This window comes from Salvelinus sp. IW2-2015, linkage group LG6.1 (assembly GCF_002910315.2).
Source record: "Salvelinus sp. IW2-2015 linkage group LG6.1, ASM291031v2, whole genome shotgun sequence".
Classification (NCBI taxonomy): Eukaryota; Metazoa; Chordata; class Actinopteri; order Salmoniformes; family Salmonidae; genus Salvelinus; species Salvelinus sp. IW2-2015.
This window is the reverse complement of record NC_036845.1, coordinates 11,509,941-11,530,660: the sequence shown is the minus strand read 5'-3', so window position 1 is coordinate 11,530,660 and position 20,720 is coordinate 11,509,941. Positions and strand designations below refer to the sequence as shown.

At 43.2% G+C, this 20,720-nt stretch overlaps 1 pseudogene; it reads left to right on the top strand.

Moving 5' to 3' along the window:
* Positions 1 to 20,720, top strand: part of LOC111964648 (interleukin-1 receptor accessory protein-like 1) — a 204,442-nt pseudogene that overhangs the window by 137,426 nt on the left and 46,296 nt on the right.

Here is a 20,720-nt window from a genome sequence, read left to right as displayed (position 1 = left end):
GGGAAGTCATCAGGCTGAGTTAGTGGATTAAACAGAGCAGATTCCCTTCGCTGGTTCAGTCTGTCTCCAGCCTCCTCTGATCTCTATAACAGCCACAGCCATTTGGTTTATCAACACCAGGGCCCCCTGTGACCACAGCTTAATCTGCTCTCTCTTCTCTCTCTCTCTCGCTCTCTGTGTTCTTCTCTGCAGTGCTAGTGAACGTAGTAGAGAGGGAGGGATGGAAATGAAAGATGAAAAAGAGAGCGAGAGGAGGATGATACATGTGGATAAAATTGAATTTGTTTAATTGTTAAATTTTTTCTCCCAATTGTTAGTAGTTACTGATCTTGTCTCATCGCTACAACTCCCGTACGGGCTCGGGAGAGACGAAGGTCAGAAGCCATGCGTCCGCCGAACACAACCCAACCAAGCCGCACTGCTTCTTAACACAGCGCACATCAACCCGGAAGCCAGCCGCACCAATGTGTCGGAGGAAACACCGTGCACTTAGCGACCTGGTCAGTGCGCAACTGCGCCCGGCCGCCACAGGAGTCGCTGGTGCACGATGAGACAAGGGATATCCCTACCGGCCAAACCCCCCTAACCGGACGAGCTAGGCCAATTGTGCGTCGCCCCATGGACCTCTCGGTCGCGGGCCGATGCGACAGAGCCTGGGCTCGAACCCAGAGTCTTGGTGGCAACAGCTAGCACTGCGATGGCAGTGACTTAGACACTGCGCCACCGGGAGGCCCACAATGTGGATTAAATTGAGAGAGGGACAGAGTAGGTGGAATGGTGGGAAGAGAAAACGGACAGAGGTTAAGAGGCTGAGGAGAGGAAGTGAAAGAGAGATGGTGAGAGAGGTGGGGTGAGAGATGGTGATAGAGAGTGAGGGGGAGTGAGAGAGAAAGGGGGTGAGAGAGAGAGAGAGTGACAGAGAGGGATAAGTCATGCTGCCCATGTCTCTGACTAAGCCTCTATTGAAAGTGGAAAGAGTGGTTTTGGAGATTTGAGGGTCGGACTCTAAAGCTGTGGGGGGCACGGCGGGAGAGCAGGGTGCAGAGACAAAGATAACAGCAGGGGTGAAAGAGGGTAAATGGTCCAAGAGTTCTCTGTCTGTTGTGGTGACCAGGGAGATGGAGACAAAGAGAGGGATGGATGGATTTGGGAGAGAGTGAGAAAGAGAGAGAATATAGATGGAGATGATGGTCCAGAGGAGAAGGGTCTTCTAAACAGAGGGGAAAAGAGGGGATGGAACAGAGGGAGAAGGGTCTTCTAACAGAGGGGGAAAGAGGGGATGGAACAGAGGGAGAAGGGGTCTTTAAACAGAGGGGGAAAAGAGGGTATGGACAGAGGAGAGAGGGGTGATGCTGAGGATATATAAGGAAACAATTAGATGGAGGAGAAGAGAGAGGAGGAATTCAGAGGAAGAGTTGGAAATAGGGAGAGGGATAAAGAGAAGGGAAGCAGAGGATGACTTGGGGAGGTGAAAGAGGATGAAAGAGACATTCATACTTTCAATATGGAAATAGTGTCTTGAGGTGTAGGCCTATGTGCCTGTCCTCAGTTGACTGTGTGGTAAGTAACAACCTACTACAGTACTCATAAGACAGTACCAATTTCTGGTTTGACTGTGTGGTTGGTTGCAGCAGTTCTACAGTATAAGATGCTGTATTCCTAGTGTAGTACCTAGCTGTATGTCTTGTATACTGTGTCCTGGGTTGACGTTGTGGTTAGTGGGTCAGTGCCTGCAGCCAGGCTCTTCAGGGTCGTTAAAGTGATGTTCTCGTCAAGCGCTCCAAATCGCACCATTTAATTGGCTCCAGCCCCTGGACATGAGCCAATTACAGCTTCTCTCTCTTTCCATGTCTGTCAGCACTACTTTATCTCTCTCCCTCTCTCTTTCTATCTCCCTCTTTCCAACCCTCTCTCCGCTCTTCATGGTCATTTTGAGCTGTTTTCTCTCCTCAACTAGGCGTTAAGGCTTTGGGCAGTCACTTTCTATGGTCTGAGAGTTTTTGACAGGCAGAGAAGATACAGAGAGAAACAGAGGAGACAGAGAGACAGAGAGACAGAGAGAGACAGAGAGAGAGAGAGAGAGAGAGAGAGAGAGAGAAGACAGAAGACGACAGACAGACAGACAGACAGAAAGACAGACAGACAGACAGACAGACAGACAGACAGACAGACAGACAGACAGACAGACAGACAGACAGAAACAGACAGAAGACAGAAGACAGACAGACAGACAGACAGAGACAGAGAAAGAGAGCGAGAGAAAGAGAAAGAGAGAGAGACAGAGAGAGAGAACAGAGAGAGAGAGACGACAGAGAGAGAGACAGAGAGAGAAGAGAGAGAGAGAGAGAGAGAGAGACATAGAGAGAGTTGACCCTGAGTACACACTCATTGGAGAGCAGCAACAGAGGCACAAAACATTCTTGGTGGACAGGCTGACTGATCGTGTTTCTTCAGGGACAAATATCTACACAAGGTCATACAAGAACATGTGTCTTTGTAGAGAAATTAAGTTTGCTTATGTGTTATTATATCAGAGGTGGCTTTCTGATTTGGCCAAAGAAGAAAGAGGAGAAAATAAAATGAGAGAAGTGATGTTAAAATGTTGTTCAAGGTTAGAGACAACAATGGAAAGGTACTGAAAGAATCATTGTTTTTTTCCCCATGATGTTCTTTCTGTTCCTATTGTAGGTAGTGTCAGATTTTCGTGGGATCGGTACAGGGGTGTAGGCGCAGTTGGGGATGTGACAGGGGTCTATGTAAGGGTGGCACCACTTGTTGCTGTAGCTACCCGACTTGGTTTAGCTCCTCCTGCGTTCACAGAAGTGTTATTATAGGAGAAAATAAAAAGCCATTCATCACATCATCTACCTAATCCCCCACAATACCTTTCATGCTATAATGGGCCCTACTCTCCCTCGTTGCTCCGGACAGAGCCTCTATTATGTCATCAAAAGGGGACGATTAACGCAGAAGAGGGGGAGTTGAAAGGGAGGGTGACAGAGTACCTGTTCACAAAAGACAGTAATTTTTACCGTAATTAAAGTCTTACATTTCCCCTGTCGGATCGTCAGGGAAACAGAACAAATGGAGAGAAGGGAGCGACGGAGAGAGGGAAAAGAGAAAAAAAGAGCAGGATTCTTTCTCAGTGGAAAGCTCTCAAGCTTATAACAGTAATTAAGGACTTGTCTCGGGAGAGGGGGAGGGATTAGAATAGCGAGAGAGGGGGTCAGGGAGAGAGAGAGAGGAAGCGAGAGAGAGAGAGTGCCACAGGTAAATTCCACAAAGCTGTGAACGATCTGAGAGACAAGGCAAGAAGGGCCTCCTACGGAACATAAAATTCGACATACCAATTAGGATCTGGCTAAAAATACATGAATCAGTTATAGAACCCATTGCCCTTTATGGTTGTGAGGTCTGGGGTCTGCTCACCAACCAAGAATTCACAAAATGGGACAAATTGAGTCTCTGCAGGCAGAATTCTGCAAAAATATCCTCCGTGTACAACATAAAACACCAAATAATGCGTGCAGAGCATAATTAGAACGATACTCGCTAATTATCAAAATCCAGAAAAGAGACCGCAAAATCTACAACGACCTAAAAGGAAGCAATTCCCAAACCTTCCATAACAAAGCCTTCTCCTACAGAGAGATGAACCTGGAGAAGAGTCCCCTAAGCAAGCTGGTCCTGGGGCTCTATTCACAAACACAAACAAACCCCACAGAGCCCCAGGACAGCAACACAATTAGACCCAACCAAATCATGAGAAAACAAAAAGATAATTACTTGACACATTGGAAAGAATTAACAACAAAACTGCTATTTGGCAGAATTCCTGACCTCTGTGACTGACCCAAAATGAAGGAAATCTTTGACTATGTACAGACTCAGTGAGCATAGCCTTGCTTTTGAGAAAGGCCACTGTAGGCAGACCTGGCTCTCAAGAGAAGACAGGCTATGTGCACACTGCCCACAAAATGAGGTGGAAACGGAGCTGCACTTCCTAACCTCCTGCCAAATGTATGACCATATTAGTGACACATATTTCCCTCAGATTACACAGACCCACAAAGAATTTGAAAACAAATCCAATTTTGATAAACTCTCATATCTACTGGGTGAAATACCACAGTGTGACATCACAGCAGCGAGATGTGTGACCTGTTGCCTCAAGAAAAGGTCAACCAGTGAAAAACAAACACCATTATAAATACAACCCATATTTATGTTTATTTATTTTCACTTTTGTACTTTAACTATTTGCACATTGTTACAACACTGTATATAGACATAATATGACATTTGAAATGGGAGAGAGAGGGACAGTGAGAAAGAGGGAGGGAGGGTACAGAGAGAGAGAGAGCGAGAGGGAGAGAGAGGAAGATGTGGGTAAAGAATGAGAGAGAGAGGGAGAGAGAGTGGGGCAAGGAGAGAGAGGGGGTACAGGGTGAGATGGAGGGAGCGAGAGAGGGGGCAGGGAGAGAGAGGGAGGGAGGGTGCAGAGAGAGAGAGCGAGAGGGAGAGAAAGAAAGATGTGGGTAAAGAATGAGAGACAGAGGCAGAGAGAGGCCTACCCAGTTCTACCTTTACACCCCCATCCCCCAATTAGTTCCACCCACCCTCCTCTGCACAACCAAAATCCCTCAGTCCAATCTTACTGTAGTCTTAATACAACCTCTTCTCCCATCTCCCCCTCCCATTTCTCCTCCCTTTCTCCCCCTTCTGCRCAATCCAGAGGGAGAATCACCTCAGCTCAGTTCAGTACATTTTCAGCATTCAGCTCTAACAATAGGTTTGCAGCAGTAGCAAGACCCCTTTCTGATTAAATTAATGCATTGCTTTATTTTATTTACATTAAGTATCTGGGGTTAGGAGTCTCCTAGGACTAACATGTCAATATTAGCTTAGCATTGGGGCCTGATTGGTTCCCCTCTGCTTCCGGTATCACTTTCACTGAGCAGCCATAGGACCAAACCAGCTGAAGAGGTGTTTGATTTGCCCTGTCACCCACCCAGAGCATACTGTACTTGGCTATGTTTTCTGTTGTTGTGGAATCTACAGTACTGTACCTGGCGTGGTAGGGTTTGGCATGGAAACCACTGATGGGCCAAGGGAAGGGATTGGTTGACAGGGTCTAGTGTTTGTGTCCTGACCTGAGCAGAAATAAGCTGAGATGATGAAGGCATTGTCTTGTTACAGAGAAAAAAGATCTTTGTACTTAACTTATTTTTTCTTGAAAAAAATATGGCAGAATATATTTTGCATATTTCAAAAGGAGCCGGGTAGAGGGACTGGGCTTGGGGGTCAGTTGGGAATGGGAATAGGAATGGGGACAGAGCTGGGTGAAGTGAAATATAGAGCAGATACATTGTGAGCACACAGACTGTATATCATGGCATGTAAACCATCAGAGTGAATACTCACACAGACATACATACACATGCATTGGGAACGATGGCAGTTCTCACACATTTCTACCATCCATGTTGAACTGTGCACAGATGGATGAGCCTGCTGCTACCTTCTAAACATACACACACACACACACACACACACACACACACACTCCAAGCAAACACACCAAGCACGTAAAATAACATTCTCTTTCTCACACACATATCACACCTTCATCCTGTCACTGTCTATCAGGCTCTCTCTTTGTAAGGTTTCTCACCTACACCTACAGCCCCCTGTACTGCGTCACATATGTGCAGATATGTGCACCACGTCATTCATTTCTTCTGTAGTCTGCATCTAGCTAGCTGTCACTCAAATGGCGAGGGGCTGAAGCTCATTGGCTAGATTTCAAATTGCTAGGGGTCTGGCACACATGGGGGAAAATGTAGGGAAAATGGCACAATACAGTTTCCAGAAAAACAGTTGCTTTCAAACTAAGTATTTCATGGCTAATTAAGGTAAGACAGTAATTCTGCTCATAGATTATGCATGAATGAAATCCAGCCCAAAGGAGGTTTCAAAAATACCTAATAGTTGCCAAAGTTCCGGAGCATGTCTTTAAGTGTGGGGTTCTTGACGTGTCATCTACGGTCCTTCAGAATTCAAAAACATTCTTGAAATGTATGGAAGCCTGCAGATGTGTCCCTGTCATAGCACACAGAACATTGACCAGTGTTAACTAGTGTTCATTTTGCAGTGTAACATTACTAGTGTTGATTCAAGAGTTAAATTAACACTGTAAAGAGTTAAATTAACACTGTAAAGAGTTAAATTAACACTGTAAAGAGTTAAATTAACACTCGGTGGTGTAAAAGAACTCCAGTGTTGGTGTTAATAAAAAGAGTTGAACCACACTCATCATATTTCCCAACATGCTCTATTGCAGGTTGATTTTAAGAATTATTTCAATATCTATGTTTTTACAAGTGCATTCATTTATTAATTCATCTTATGCTACTCAAATATAAATAACATACATTTTTCTAAACTATTCTAATCTGTTACTTGGGCTTAATGCACCCGTTACTRAAACGGTTGTTCCAGTTTATATGGTTTAGGTAGTCTCATGTTTTAAGTCTTCCCAGGTTGTGGGTGAATCCAAATGTTTGATAGCCCCACTCTGGCTTTCAATAGGAATTACACATCACTTTGCAAGCCAGCATAATGTGACTTGCAGGCCTGATGTAGCCCGTAAACTATGAGTTTCAGGCCACTGTATTAGGGTTAAACTAGGCCCTCAAAAGAAGGCCTTATGAAATATGTATTGTCTTTAAAGAATTACAATTTAATGCAACATATTCACTTAGGATCTCACTTGGTGAAGGCCACTGGACCGAAMAGGAATGAATGCAACAACCATTTCTCTGTCACTAGCAATCACAGTCATGGGTGGTACTGGCAACTCGAAAATAAACTCGAAAGACACACCGGAAAATATGCAAATAAGGCTTGAAACGCTACAGCAGGGCTATTTAATTCCAATCCTGGAGGGGCGAAACATTGCTGGTTTTGGATTTTTCTATGGTGCTTCAAAGAACCATCCCTTGTGGTTCTACAGAGACTCTAAAATGGTTCCCTATGGCATCGCTCTCAAGACCCTTATTTGGTTCCAACTTTCACCTTTATATCTTACACACACACACTCACACACAAACGCACATTTACAGTATATTTGATCGTTTTACACCTCCCGTTAGAAGCTCGTTGATTGACAGGTCTTCCATGTAATACCTCCTACAGTCTTCCAAGGACAACTTCTTCACCACCTTTTACTAAACACACACACAGCACACACACCGCAATACCAGTACACCTTCTCAACCTTGTTATAAACCACACACACAACACAACAACACACACACACACACACACACTAATACAGTACACCTTCTCACACCTTGTTATAAACACACCCACACCACACACACCTGCATACAGTACACCTTACTCACACCTTGTCTATTGGAAAAACAAACTAAAAACCAACACCCAGACAAAAGAACCCCTCCAACCAATAACAAACCACAACCCACACACCACGCATTACAGTACACCTTCTCACACCTTGTTATAAACACACACACACACACCACCAAATACAGTACACTTCTCACACCTGTTTTATAAAACACACACACACACACACACACCATGCATACAGTTACACTTCTCACACCTTTTTATAAACACACACACACACACAACACTTACATACACTTCCACACCTTGTTATAAAAACACACCACACACACACACCACAATACAGTACACCTTCTCACACCTTGTTATAAAACCAACACACACACACACACCAGCATACAGTACACCTTCTCACACCTTCTGTATAACACACAACACACAACACACACACACACACACACACACACACACACAACACACACACACACACACACACACAACCACACATTACAGTACACGTGCAACAACCTTGTTATAAACACACACCACGCATACAGTACACCTTCTCACACCTTCTTATAAACACACACACACATACACACCACGCATACAGTACACCTTCTCACACATCACACCACACCTCATACACTATCCCTTACGTGTTTAGCACTTTCAAACAAACTAGAGCACACACACATCCACACGCAAACACAATGCAAATGTAACAGAGCTATTTTCAGTCTTTTCCTTTTCTTACACACACAGACACACCCAGCTTTTTACACCTTTCTCCCACCCACGCTGTGTATGCGTGTGCGTGGTTTGCTTGTTTTTCTCTGTGATTGGAAGAATTCCCTCCTCTCTGTCAGAGTTGGAGTACCATCTATCTGGTACCTTTGAGAGCCTGATCATCTCACATAACTTCAGCTGCTGAACACACTCACACTTAAATTGTTTGTCTGTCTTGCATTCCTATGCCAAGGACTCATCAGGATCATGTAGTTGTGTTTTTAATTGCTAAGACTTCCATTGGCCGTCTGTGGGAAATAGAGGGATACTCAGAGAAATGAAAATAAAGAAGGGATGGGATCTGAAATCTCTCCTCCATAACATGGCATGACCAGCTAGCTACCAGCCCGGGGGGAGGCTGTCAATCATACAAGAGAATAGATTTGCCACACACACACACACACACACACACACACACACACACACACACATACATACATACAGTACACACACACAGATAGTCACCCTCAGTTAGACTTATTATTTGTGTACACTGTCACACTCAACATTACTTCACATTTACACAACTCTACCTCTTATTGTTCTTTACAAGCACATTACAAACTCTAGATGGAAGGACAATTTTCTCTTCTCCTGCAATGTTGAGTACTAGAATAGCCCGTATAGCTGGTACAGTGCAGGCTATTGTGTCTTCATGAAAAAATACTAAAGTGTACACTACGTTCGGAATACTATAATATTCACTGTAGTATTGTTGCTGACTTTACTGTAGTATTCAGTGTTGTGGTTTTGCAGACTGAAGTCCGCAAAAACACTACAGTGAATACTAATCAAATCTAATCTAATTTTATTGGTCACACACACATAGTTAGCAGATGTTAATGCGAGTGTAGCGAAATGCTTGTGCTTCCAGTTCCGACCGTGCAGTACAGGTTTTCCCAAAATCGGTCCTGGGTTCCCACCTGGGTGCACGTTACAGGAGTATACCGTAGTATTTACAGTTTACTATATTATAAATTCTATACAAAAATAAGAGTAGTATATACTGTAAGGTTTTTGCGGACTGTAGTATTTACTGTAGTGTTTTTTGGGACATTACTGTAGTCTTTAAAAAAAATGTAACCTTTTGTGGTCCACACAATCACGACCGGATGTGATGCAGCATGGATTCGAACCAGGGACTGCAGTGACACCTCTAGCATTGAGATGCAGTGCCTTAGACTGCTGTGCCACTCGGGAGTATTTACTGAAGTGTTTTTGGTTTTATTATCTTTGACATARAAGTGGAGGGCTTTGTCCTTGAGGAAACCTACTGTAGAAATACTAAAAGAGCAAATGTTCCATAACCTGTAGGTAGGTAGGACTGGGGTCTGAAGATTCTGCTCTTTTCTATAACCTGTAGGGAACATATGGTCTATACTTGGCATGTAGGTTTCTCACATATTGTGATATGGTGGAGGAGAATGGGCAAATTAAATGCTGTGGTATCAACTATAGTAAATAAAAAATAGTGTTTTTGCAGACTGTTGTGTTTTTGCGGACTATAGTGTTTTTGCTGTCATTTTTGTAGTATTTACTGCAGTGKTTTTTTTTGTGTGGATATACTGTAGTATTTACTATAGTATTCTACAGTTTACAACATAATTCTATAGTACTGTATTATTCTATATTAAACTGTAGTATTTTTTTATGTAGGTTGTGTGCTCTTTTAAAAGCCTTCCCCCTCAACACAAGGTCATAATTTAACTTGTTTCTGGTTGCCTCTCTCTCTCATCCTAATAGTCCTGTCTGTAATTTATTGTATTGGTCTAATAAAATGGACTGGTAGGCCTTTAAAGTGTCCCGCCTTTAAGACAGCTCAGTATTTCTTCTCTTAAGAAGCACAAGGTTATCAGGGTTCTTAAACTCCACACACACACACACACATAAAGTGCCCGTATAAAGTAGGTAGGCCTCTGGGTTGGCTGTGAGTTTGAGTGAGGTAATGTGTGTGTGTGACTATGTGTCAGGGTTTACGTTAGGAAAATGAGGCACCAGACAAAGTGAAAACTTACATGTCGGTGTTTTAAAAAACCTTACTTACATTTACTGTACATTTGAGAAATTTACCGAACCCATATGCACTGGGTGAGTAACCCATTAGAGCGTCCACCCACGGTGTTCAGAATGACAGAAACCACATTTACATTTTGGTAATGCATCTTAACAGAACATGCAACTCCTGTAATGAAGCAGACAATAACACATTTTCAAACATTTGCCAAAATGCAATTCGCAAGAAATCACCATTCTAAACAGCGCACCTGGAAAAACACAATTTTAACAGCGAACCTGAGAAAACACCATTCTAAACAGCGAACCTGAGAAAAACATCATTTTAACAGCGTACCTGACAAAACCACCATTCTAAACAGCGAACCTTGAGAAAACACCATTCTAAACAGCGAACCTGATAAAACACCATTCTACAACAGCGTAACCTGACAAAAACACCATTCTCAACAGCGTACCTGACAAAACACCATTCTCAACAGCGAACCTGATAAAACACCATTCTTAACAGCGAACCTTGAGAAAACACCATTCTAAACAGCGTACCTGACAAAACACCATTCTCAACAGCGTACCTGACAAAACACCATTCTCAACAGCGAACCTGATAAAACATAATTCTCAACAGCAACCTGAGAAAACACCATTCTAAACAGCGTACCTGACAAAACACCATTCTCAACAGCGAACCTGATAAAACACCATTCTAAACAGCAAACCTGAGAAAACACCATTCTAACAGCGAACTGAGAAAACACCATTCTAAACAGCGTACCTGACAAAACACCATTCCAACAGCGACCTAGATAAAACACCATTCTCAACAGCAACCTGAGAAAAACACCATTCTAAACAGCCGTACCTGACAAACACCATTCTCAACAGCGAACCTGAGAGAAAACACCATTCTTCAACAGCGAACCTGAGAAAACACCATTCTAAACAGCGTACCTGATAAAAACACCATTCCAAACAGGCGTACCTGATAAAACACCATTCTAAACAGCGTACCTGATAAAAACACCATTCCAAACAGCGTACCTGATAAAACACCATTCTAAACAGGCGTACCTGATTAAAACACATTCCAAACAGCGTACCTGATAAAAACACCATTCCAAACAGCGTACCTGATAAAACACCATTCTAAACAGCGTGACCTGATAAACACCATTCCAAAACAGCGTACCTTGATAAAACACCATTCTAAACAGCGTACCTGATAAAACACCATTCTAAACAGCGAACCTGATAAAACACCATTCCAAACAGCGAACCTGAGAAAACACCATTCCAAACAGCGTACCTGAAAGCGGTTCCATATGTGACAGAGATGAACATTTAGAAAGAGGGGGGGATCTAAAGATGCAACAACTTGGATGGGTTGCTGATATGACTAGGATTGTGTCTTTGGCTTCTGGACAATGAAAGAAAGTTAATATGAAAACCAATAGAACAGGAGAGAAATAGCATAGCTGTGGGTCCAATAGGGAAGAAGGGTCCAATAGGAAGGACATTTACCCCAAAATAGCGTGGCAATATGCCTAGCTGATTATTGACTTGCAGCTGTCAGTGAAAAATATCTAAAATATATGTGACGATAATGTGTCTTGAGTATAATTTAAAATGTTGAGACAAGAAGAAGGGGAGGGGTGTGTGGTGAAGATCTAGGTGAGTCTCTCTCCAGAATTGCTCTGCTGTCTCCCGCCAATTATTGCGCATTCATTGTTTCATGTGTGAGTTGTTTGCCCTTTCATACATTTTTAAAATAAATTCCTCATTACATATGTCACCAGCAGTAAATGTACAGTTAATCACCTCCATTTGGTTACGTTAATGTCTGTTAATGCATGTATTAATTAGTAATTTACCGTTCTCATTCTCGGAGTGGAAACATTGTTTGCAGATTTCACAACCTGCTACACTTGTGAGAAACAAGTTTTGGTTTATTTCATAACCATCATTACGAGATTTGTACATTTTTTCATTGTCTTTTTTTTAGTACTCCATGTGAGCAATGAGCATGTGTGTGGTTTCTCTGTGCATAGAAGTACCTGGCCTGCTGTGCGGAAATGTAGGAAAGTGTTTTTTTAACATCCATTGAAAATAATAATATATTAAAACTATAGATCCTCACAGTAAACTTTTTGAAAAATCTTTCCAACAGTCGCAGCCTCGATAATCACCAATCCTCGTGTGRAAGAGCAATGGAAGTTTAAAGGCCTACTGCTGCATTTACCTATAGGCTATGAGTTCCATTTGCTCATTTCTTTAGTCGCTAATGGATCACGGTGTATTAATATGTTCATATGGCAGAGGCTGGTGATCTCCCATTTGTTGACTATTTAACTTTGGGATTTTTATCAATTAAATTAAGATTTTTATGATTAAACACGTGACAGTGATTTTGAGAAATGAAAACGTGATTATTGAAGTTAAACTGTTACATGAAAATATGAAAATCATAACTGGCAYGCAAAATGGCAGAAATAGTAGGATAAATTGAAAGCTTCCCCAAACTTGAAAGTCACGGATGAAGTCTTTATAAAATAATTGCCTCCACGTTTACATGTTTGGATTTTGCCTACAGGCTACTTTGAAGCAACGTAAGACATGCCTCATAATAGGACATTAAACATTCAGGTTTCAAACAATGAAGTATGTTTTCAAAATGCATACTGCCTCCAGCTCACATTGTAAAGTGGTGGGTGACGCACTGATAGCCTGTTGCCTGCACTTGAATGGTGAATGGGAGTCGCGCTTCAATTACCAGCTGAGAAATAACAATAGTAGCTCTTTTTAATCGTGCACCAAAACTGTTTTTAGCACGTGAATTGTTAGAATTGTTGCGCAATGAATGGGTTTATAAAAGCACGTTTTAATCCAGCAGCAACCAGCTGAGGAGCTGCAGGAGAAATCCCCCATGCTGTGCACATGTGATAGTTGTGTTGGATAAATAAGATACATGAGAATACACAGGCCAATTTAATTCCACTAAATTATACAAATTAACCTATAGGCCAATACTCATGATGGTCAAATGTATTTCCATCGACTGGTATTAACATCAATGAATAAAAAGCATTATTTTGCAATGGGATTTATTTCCCCCCGGTCATTTTGGCTAAAGTAAACCCTGCTATTTGTGGACATACACAAGCGTGGGTGTATGTTAGCTGAATCAAGTGGAGGTTAGGTTAAGAGAGGAGAGCAGGTAGGTAGTTTCAGTCCATAGGGGTCGGCTGTGTGTGTGGGGGGGGGGGGTATCTCATCGCAGAAGTATCATAGTAAAACATTGGTTTGCTGTTTTCCTCTTTTGTGTTATACAAGGATGCAGTAATAAAAAAGAGAGAACTGAGAGAGATGCACACTGTCTCTGGGGACCCTTATAAGGCTGCTTCTTTCTGTGTCCACCATACACACACAGACACACACGCAGAACTGGGGGGCTGGATGGGAACCTGGGGAAAGGAAAGGGGAGTGTGACGGCTGGATTAGGGAGGACCCAGCGGGATGCTGCCGACAATTTCCTGCGATTTCCCCCGGAGCTCAGTGGAGACTTCCTACTGGAGCACAGGACGGACAGAGGCATGAAATTACCAGATTAAAACTGATCTCTGGTTTAAAACACCGACATAGACTGTGCCCCCCCCCCGACCCCCCCCCACACACACACACACACAACAGATTAGTTCCCCAACTTCACCGATGACCTTGCCCAACTATGTGTGGGGTTTTGAAGGTGATGAAGTTTGTGTTTGGCCCTGGTATTCTCTGGTGTTTGTCTGTCTCTGGCCACTGCCATCRGGTAATGCAGTAGGATGGCCATGCTGGTGTAACCATAGACTATAGAACAGCATTAGTTTTAAAGTGGTGTTCTATATCCATGGGTGTAACATTCTAGCAGACTGCCAACGTTCTAAATGCTGCTGTGTGGTTGTATAGGTACAGTGTGTGCTGTGTGCCCTCTGCATTGTCCTATACTCGGCACAAATACCATCCACCTAGTGGCTGGTGAACTTTGGAAATGTCAGACACTGCTCCTCACAGAAAGGGCTTGCGTTTCATTGTTGGGGATTTTGGATCCCAAACGTTCTTTGTACTCTGTCCCATCGAACGATTTTGAAGTCACCAAGAGAACAGAACCAATGTATCTAGGCAGGACATTTTCTTTAGCCGTGACCCAAATGAATGAATGTACTACTAGCATGAGCGGTGTGTTATGAACAATATACTGCAGGAAACATAACGCACAGGACACAGAGTACATAGCAACAAGGCTCATCAGAGTCAAGGAAAACAGACACCACACAAAACCAAGATTAACTGTTATTCCCCAGTAACGCCTACAGCCTTTTTATAATGCTGCATTAGTCTCCCACTCTCCCCTCCCTCTCTACCTCTTTCTTTCTCTTTCTCGCTCTACCCCTCCCTTTACCCTKCCCTCTCTATCCCTCATCGCCATCTCTCTCTCTCCCACCAAACACAGCAGTTTGCCCCGAGCCAGGTGCAACAGTGTCTCTCCAGAGAGGCACTATGTGATGAGCTCCTCCCGAATATACAGTACCAGTCAAACGTTTGGACATATCCACTCATTCAAAGGTTTTTCTGTATTTGTACTATTTTCTACATTGTAGAATAATAGTGAAGACATCACAACTATGAAATAACACATGGAATCATGTAGTAACCAAGAAAGTGTTTAACAAACTATAATATATTTTAGATTCTTCAAAGTAGCCACCCTTTGCCTTGATGACATCTTTGCACACTCTTGGCATTCACTCAACCAACTTCATGAGGAATAATTTTCCAACAGTCTTGAAGGAGTTCCCACATATGCTGCTTTTCCTTCACTCTGCGGTCCAACKCATCCCAAACCATCTCAATTGGGTTGAGGTCAGGTGATTGTGGAGGCCAGGTCATCTGATGCAGCACTCCATCACTCTCATTCTTGGCCAAATAGCCCTTACACAGCCTGGAGGGGTGTTGGGTCGTTGTCCTGTTGAAAAACAAATGAGAGTCCCACTAAGCGCAAACCAGATGAGATGGCGTATCGCTGCAGAATTCTGTGGTAGCCATGCTTGTTAAGTGTACCTTGAATTCTAAATAAATCACTGAYAGTCTCACCAGCAAAGCACCCCCACACCATCACACCTCCTCCTCAATGCTTCACGGTGGGAACCACACATGAGGAGATCATCCGTTCACCTACTCTGCATCTCACAAAGACACTGCGGTTGGAAACAAAAATCTAAAATTTGGACTCATCTGACCAAAGGACAAACTTCCACCGGTCTAATGTCCACTCCTTGTGTTTCTTGGCCCAAGCAAGTCTCTTCTTATTGGTGTTCTTTAGTAGTGGGTTCTTTGCAGCAATTCGACCATGAAGACCTGATTCACRCAGTCTCCTCTGAACAGTTGATGTTGAGATGTGTCTGTTACTTGAACTCTGTGAAGCATTTATTATCTACAATGAGGAAATATAGAAAACCCTGGAATGAGTAGGTGTGTCCAAGTTTTTGACTGGTACTGTACATACAATGCATGTGTTGTTTACATGGAGACGTGGTGGCTCAGTCAGCCTAACCACTTGCTACTGCAGTAAGCCCTCAGAGAAACACACTACATGGAATGGAAATGCAGAGTGGGGGGAGAGAGGGAGGAGAGAGAGAGCTTCATGTATTGAATTAAAGGAGTAGCTCTGAGCTCTAAACCCTGCAGTATGCACTGTGCTGTGTACAGTGTGCAGTCAGTGGTCTACACAGGATAAGCATGGCGTTTCTCCTACTGTTTTCTATTATTTAAGATGCAGATGTTTGTTTGTCATTTCTCTGTGTATACAAACAGACATTCTACAGCATCAGAGACAACTGTTAATGTTTCGTTGTTTGGAGATTGTTTGTTTCCTTTCTCCTTGTTGTCTAGACCAGTGAGCTGATTGGATGAGGATGTGTCTGAACTCTTGGGCTCACATATGAACTCACAGGACCAACAAGAGAAGAATACTGACTTGAGTGTTTCTAATTCAGGTATCATTGACAGAAAACAGTTACTGTCAAACCCCAAACCCAATTTTCCTCTCCTCTCTCAGATGGTGGGATTGAGTGTTTGGAAGCTCTTCAGTGCCCCCTTGTGGTGTGTGGGACTGGTATTTATTGGACCACCACTGTGTCTCCTATTCATGTTAAGATTTCCAAAACAGAGATGTGATGCAAAACATGGCCGAGATTTCATCAGAATGTCATTTCTTGGTTTCTACGTAAAAGTTAGCGCTAAGAGTGGTATCTCTGTGAGGGGGACTGTACCAGCATGACCGTGAGTTAGAGTGTTCGTTAGGGGGCTCTTTGTACAGTGAAATGTCTAGATAAGGTCTTGGGTATCTAGTCTGAGCTGTGTTTCACACCTCAGGGGTTTGGTAACAGTGTTTGTGGAAGGGGCTGAAAGCGTCAGACTTTTCCACCTGAACACCCTTTAGTAATGACATCACATCTGACGTACACTCTCCCCCTGGAGGCAACGTGTGTGTGTGCGTGCGTGTGTGTGTACGTGCGTGCACACCTATGTATTGTCATCATCCCAGTCCCAATACATGACCCGAAAGCAACAGAATGACCTAGTTAGCCGTCTCTCTACTGCTAACCAGTGTGCAATACTATTCCATATCTGCTATTTCTCTACGTACAGTAGTGTACTAATTTATGTGTTGAAGGACTGAGAAGAATAACGGTGTGTCATTTCCTGTCTCCACAGGAAGTGCCCTGAACCTGACGTGCAGAGCTTTCTTTGGCTACGCAGGGGACGCCAGTCCGCTAGTCTACTGGATGAAGGGAGAGAAGTTCATCGAGGACCTGGATGAGGAGAGAATCGAAGAGAGCGAAATCAAGTAAGACACATGGTTGTTTTACTCACCGCAATTCTAATGTAGTAACAATATGGCTTAATATGTAATCATGTTGTTGTAAGTCACCCAGATACGATTAGGATAACTGAGTACATTGTAAATATGGTCAGTGTGTAACATGAACCATGTATAACTACAGTAGCCTAATAAAAACACAGTACACTGTTCAAATGGACATATTTACAGATACATCACACAGCAACATCCCAAAACACCATTTACCATTGGATACTATAGTAGACCAAACTATGATGTAATACTTTAAGCACAAAACCTTTGATGAGCTATTATTTATATTGTCATGTCTAACCGTTACCCATTCCCTTTGTAAGCGCAGACAGACAGGCAGACAAACCCAGTCTGTTGCTCCTACTGTCACTGCTCTTTCATCATCAGGCATCTCTAGCACACCAAAGACAAGTCTATCTAGTGTCTGTATGTCTGTACGTCTGTCTGGCTGTTTGCTCTAGTCTAGCCGTTCATACGGATCTGTTCCWTCATGCTCTCTTCTCTGTTTCACACTCAAACACTACTGAGTCCACTGAACACTACAGCTGTGTTCGAATACTCATACTAACTGCACTAACCATACTATTTGTGACGTAAATTGAGTATGTAGTATGCTTATTGGTGATAGTATGGTTATAGTTAATATGCCAAAAGTTTCCGGATGTCGTACTAAATTCGCCAAAATACGAAGTATACAAGCAGTGGACACTATTTCCGTGTGATTAGGACCCATAATGCAATTCTTCCGAAAATGGGCGTTGCTTCACATCGTTTTCAGATTTGAAGAAAATGACGAAAAATATGCAGCCAAAGCCCGACGAGAGCGGATACAAATTCATTGCTTTAAATAATTATGACAAATGTTAAGAAAATGTTGAGCAATGTAAAAAAGAAGAAAAAAAAAAAATGACTTTTCAAATAAGTAACATTACACATTTTTTTTACATTTTAGTCATTTAGCAGACGCTCTTATCCAGAGCGACTTACAGTAGAGTGCATACATTTTATTACATTTTTACATACTGAGACAAGGATATCCCTACCGGCCAAACCCTCCCTACCGGCCAAACCCTCCCTAACCCGGACGACGCTATGCCAATTGTGCGTCGCCCCACGGATCTCCCGGTTGCGGCCGGCTGCGACAGAGCCTGGGCGCGAACCCAGAGACTCTGGTGGCGCAGCTAGCACTGCGATGCAGTGCCCTAKACCACTGCGCCACCCGGGAGATACACATTATGTTGGGTGACAATTTGTTAGCTACGCTATCCTTACGAACCGGATAGCATTACAGCAGTATGAAACGTTAGCTAATTACCTAACGTTAGTTGGCTACTTATACATCAAACTTGCCAGGCAGTATATACAAGAAAAAGTCTAATTGAATTGTTGCCAGCAGCACACCAACGCTCTGGATAACATGAAAACAGCCTAACCAGCTCTGCTAGGGCATGTAAATGTATATGTGTCTGGAAATAGCTAGCAAGCTAGCCAACATTAGCCAGGGTGTTTGACTGCCGTTGTGAGGTCAGAACACTCGGATACAATATTTTTTTTAAATTGAACCTTTATTTAACTAGGCAAGTCAGTTAAGAACAAATTCTTACTTACAATGACAGCCTAGTTACCTGCCTTGTTCAGGGGCAGAACAACATATTTTTACCTTGTCAGCTTAGGGATTCAGATCCAGCAACCTTTTGGTTACTGGCCCAACACTAACCACTAGGCTACCTGCCGGCCACTTTAATAAATGGAACACTAGTCACTTTAATAATGCCACTTTAAGAATGTTTACATATCTCGCATTACTCATCTCATATGTATATAATGTATACTGTATTTTTACGGTATACTGTATATGTATGTATACTGTATACACTATCTATTTTTTACTATCGATTGCATCTTAGCCGCTCTGTCACTGCTCATCTATATATTTTATACTTATATATTCTTATCCCTTTCCTTTACTAGATTGTGTGTATTAGGTTTTGTTGTGGAATTTGTTAGATATTAGGTTTTGTTGTGGAATTGTTTGATATTACCTGTTAGATACTGCTTCCCTGTCGGATCTAGAAGCATAAGCATTTTGCTACACTCACAATAACATCTGCTAACCATCTGTATGTGACCAATAAAATGTGATTTGATTTAATCAACCCTACTCCTCGGCCAGAGCGTCCAGTGATGCGAAACGATCTGAGTTTACGTACGGACAATCTGACAATGCTCTGGATTTACGAACACACTCTGAGCGCACTCTGGCACTCCAGAATTGAATTTACGAACAAACCCAAAATCGTTAAGTGTCTAGCTAGTCATTTGTTATGCTAACAAGCTAGCAAGAGGTTGCATAGCAACAGCATCAACTTCAGGTTGACAGGCGAAGCGCTAGTACACTCAACTGAAAGAATACCGTTCGTTTACAGTATACTAAAATGAATTGATAGTACATATCAAATCAAATCTATTTATAAAGCCCTTCTTACATCTGCTGATATCTCAAAGTGCTGTACAGAAACCCAGCCTAAAACCCCAAACAGCAAGCAATGCAGGAGTAGAAGCACGGTGGCTAGGAAAAACTCCCTAGAAAGGCCAGAACCTAGGAAGACACCGAGAGAGGAACCAGGCTATGAGGGGTGGCCAGTCGGCTGTGCCTGGTGGAGATTATAACAGAACATGGCCAAGATGTTCAAATGTTCATAGATGGTTCTCGAGGGTGCAAAGGTCAGCACCTCAGGAGTAAATGTCAGTTGGCTTTTCATAGCCGATCATTAAGAGTATCTCTACCGCTCCTGCTGTCTCTAGAGAGTTGAAAACAGTAGGTCTGGGACAGGTAGCACGTCCGGTGAACAGGTCAGGGTTCCACAGCTGCAGGCAGAACAGCTGAAACCGGAGCAGCAGCACAGCCAGGTGGACTGGGGACAGCAAGGCGTCATCAGGCCAGGCAGTCCCGAGGCATGGTCCTAGAGCTCAGGTCCTCCGAGAGAGAAAGAAAGAAAGAAAGAAAGAAAGAAAGAAAGAAAGAAAGAAAGAAAGAAAGAAAGAGAATTAGAGAGCGCATACTTGAATTCACACAGGACACCGGATAAGACAGGAGATATACTCCAGATATAACAGACTGACCCTAGCCCCCCGATACATAAACTACTGCAGCATAAATACTGGAGGCTGAGACAGGAGGGGTCGGGAGACACTGTGGGTCCATCCGACGATACCCCCGGACAGGGCCAAACAGGCAGGATATAACCCCAACCACTTTGCCAAAGCACAGCGCCCACACCACTAGAGGGATATCTTCAACCACCAACTTACCAGCCTGAGACAAGGCCGAGTGTAGCCCACAAAGTTCTCCGCCACGGCACAACTCAAGGGGGGGCCAACCCAAACAGGGAGATCACGTCAGTGACTCAACCCACGCAAGTGACGCACCCCTCCTAGGGATGGCATGGAAGAGCACCAGTAACTCAGCCCCTGTAATAGGGTTAGAGGCAGAGCATCCTAGTGGAGAGAGGGGAACCGGCCAGGCAGAGACAGCAAGGGCGGTTCGTTGCTCCAGTGCCTTTCCGTTCACCTTCACACTCCTGGGCCAGACTACACTCAATCGTAGGACCTACTGAAGAGATGAGTC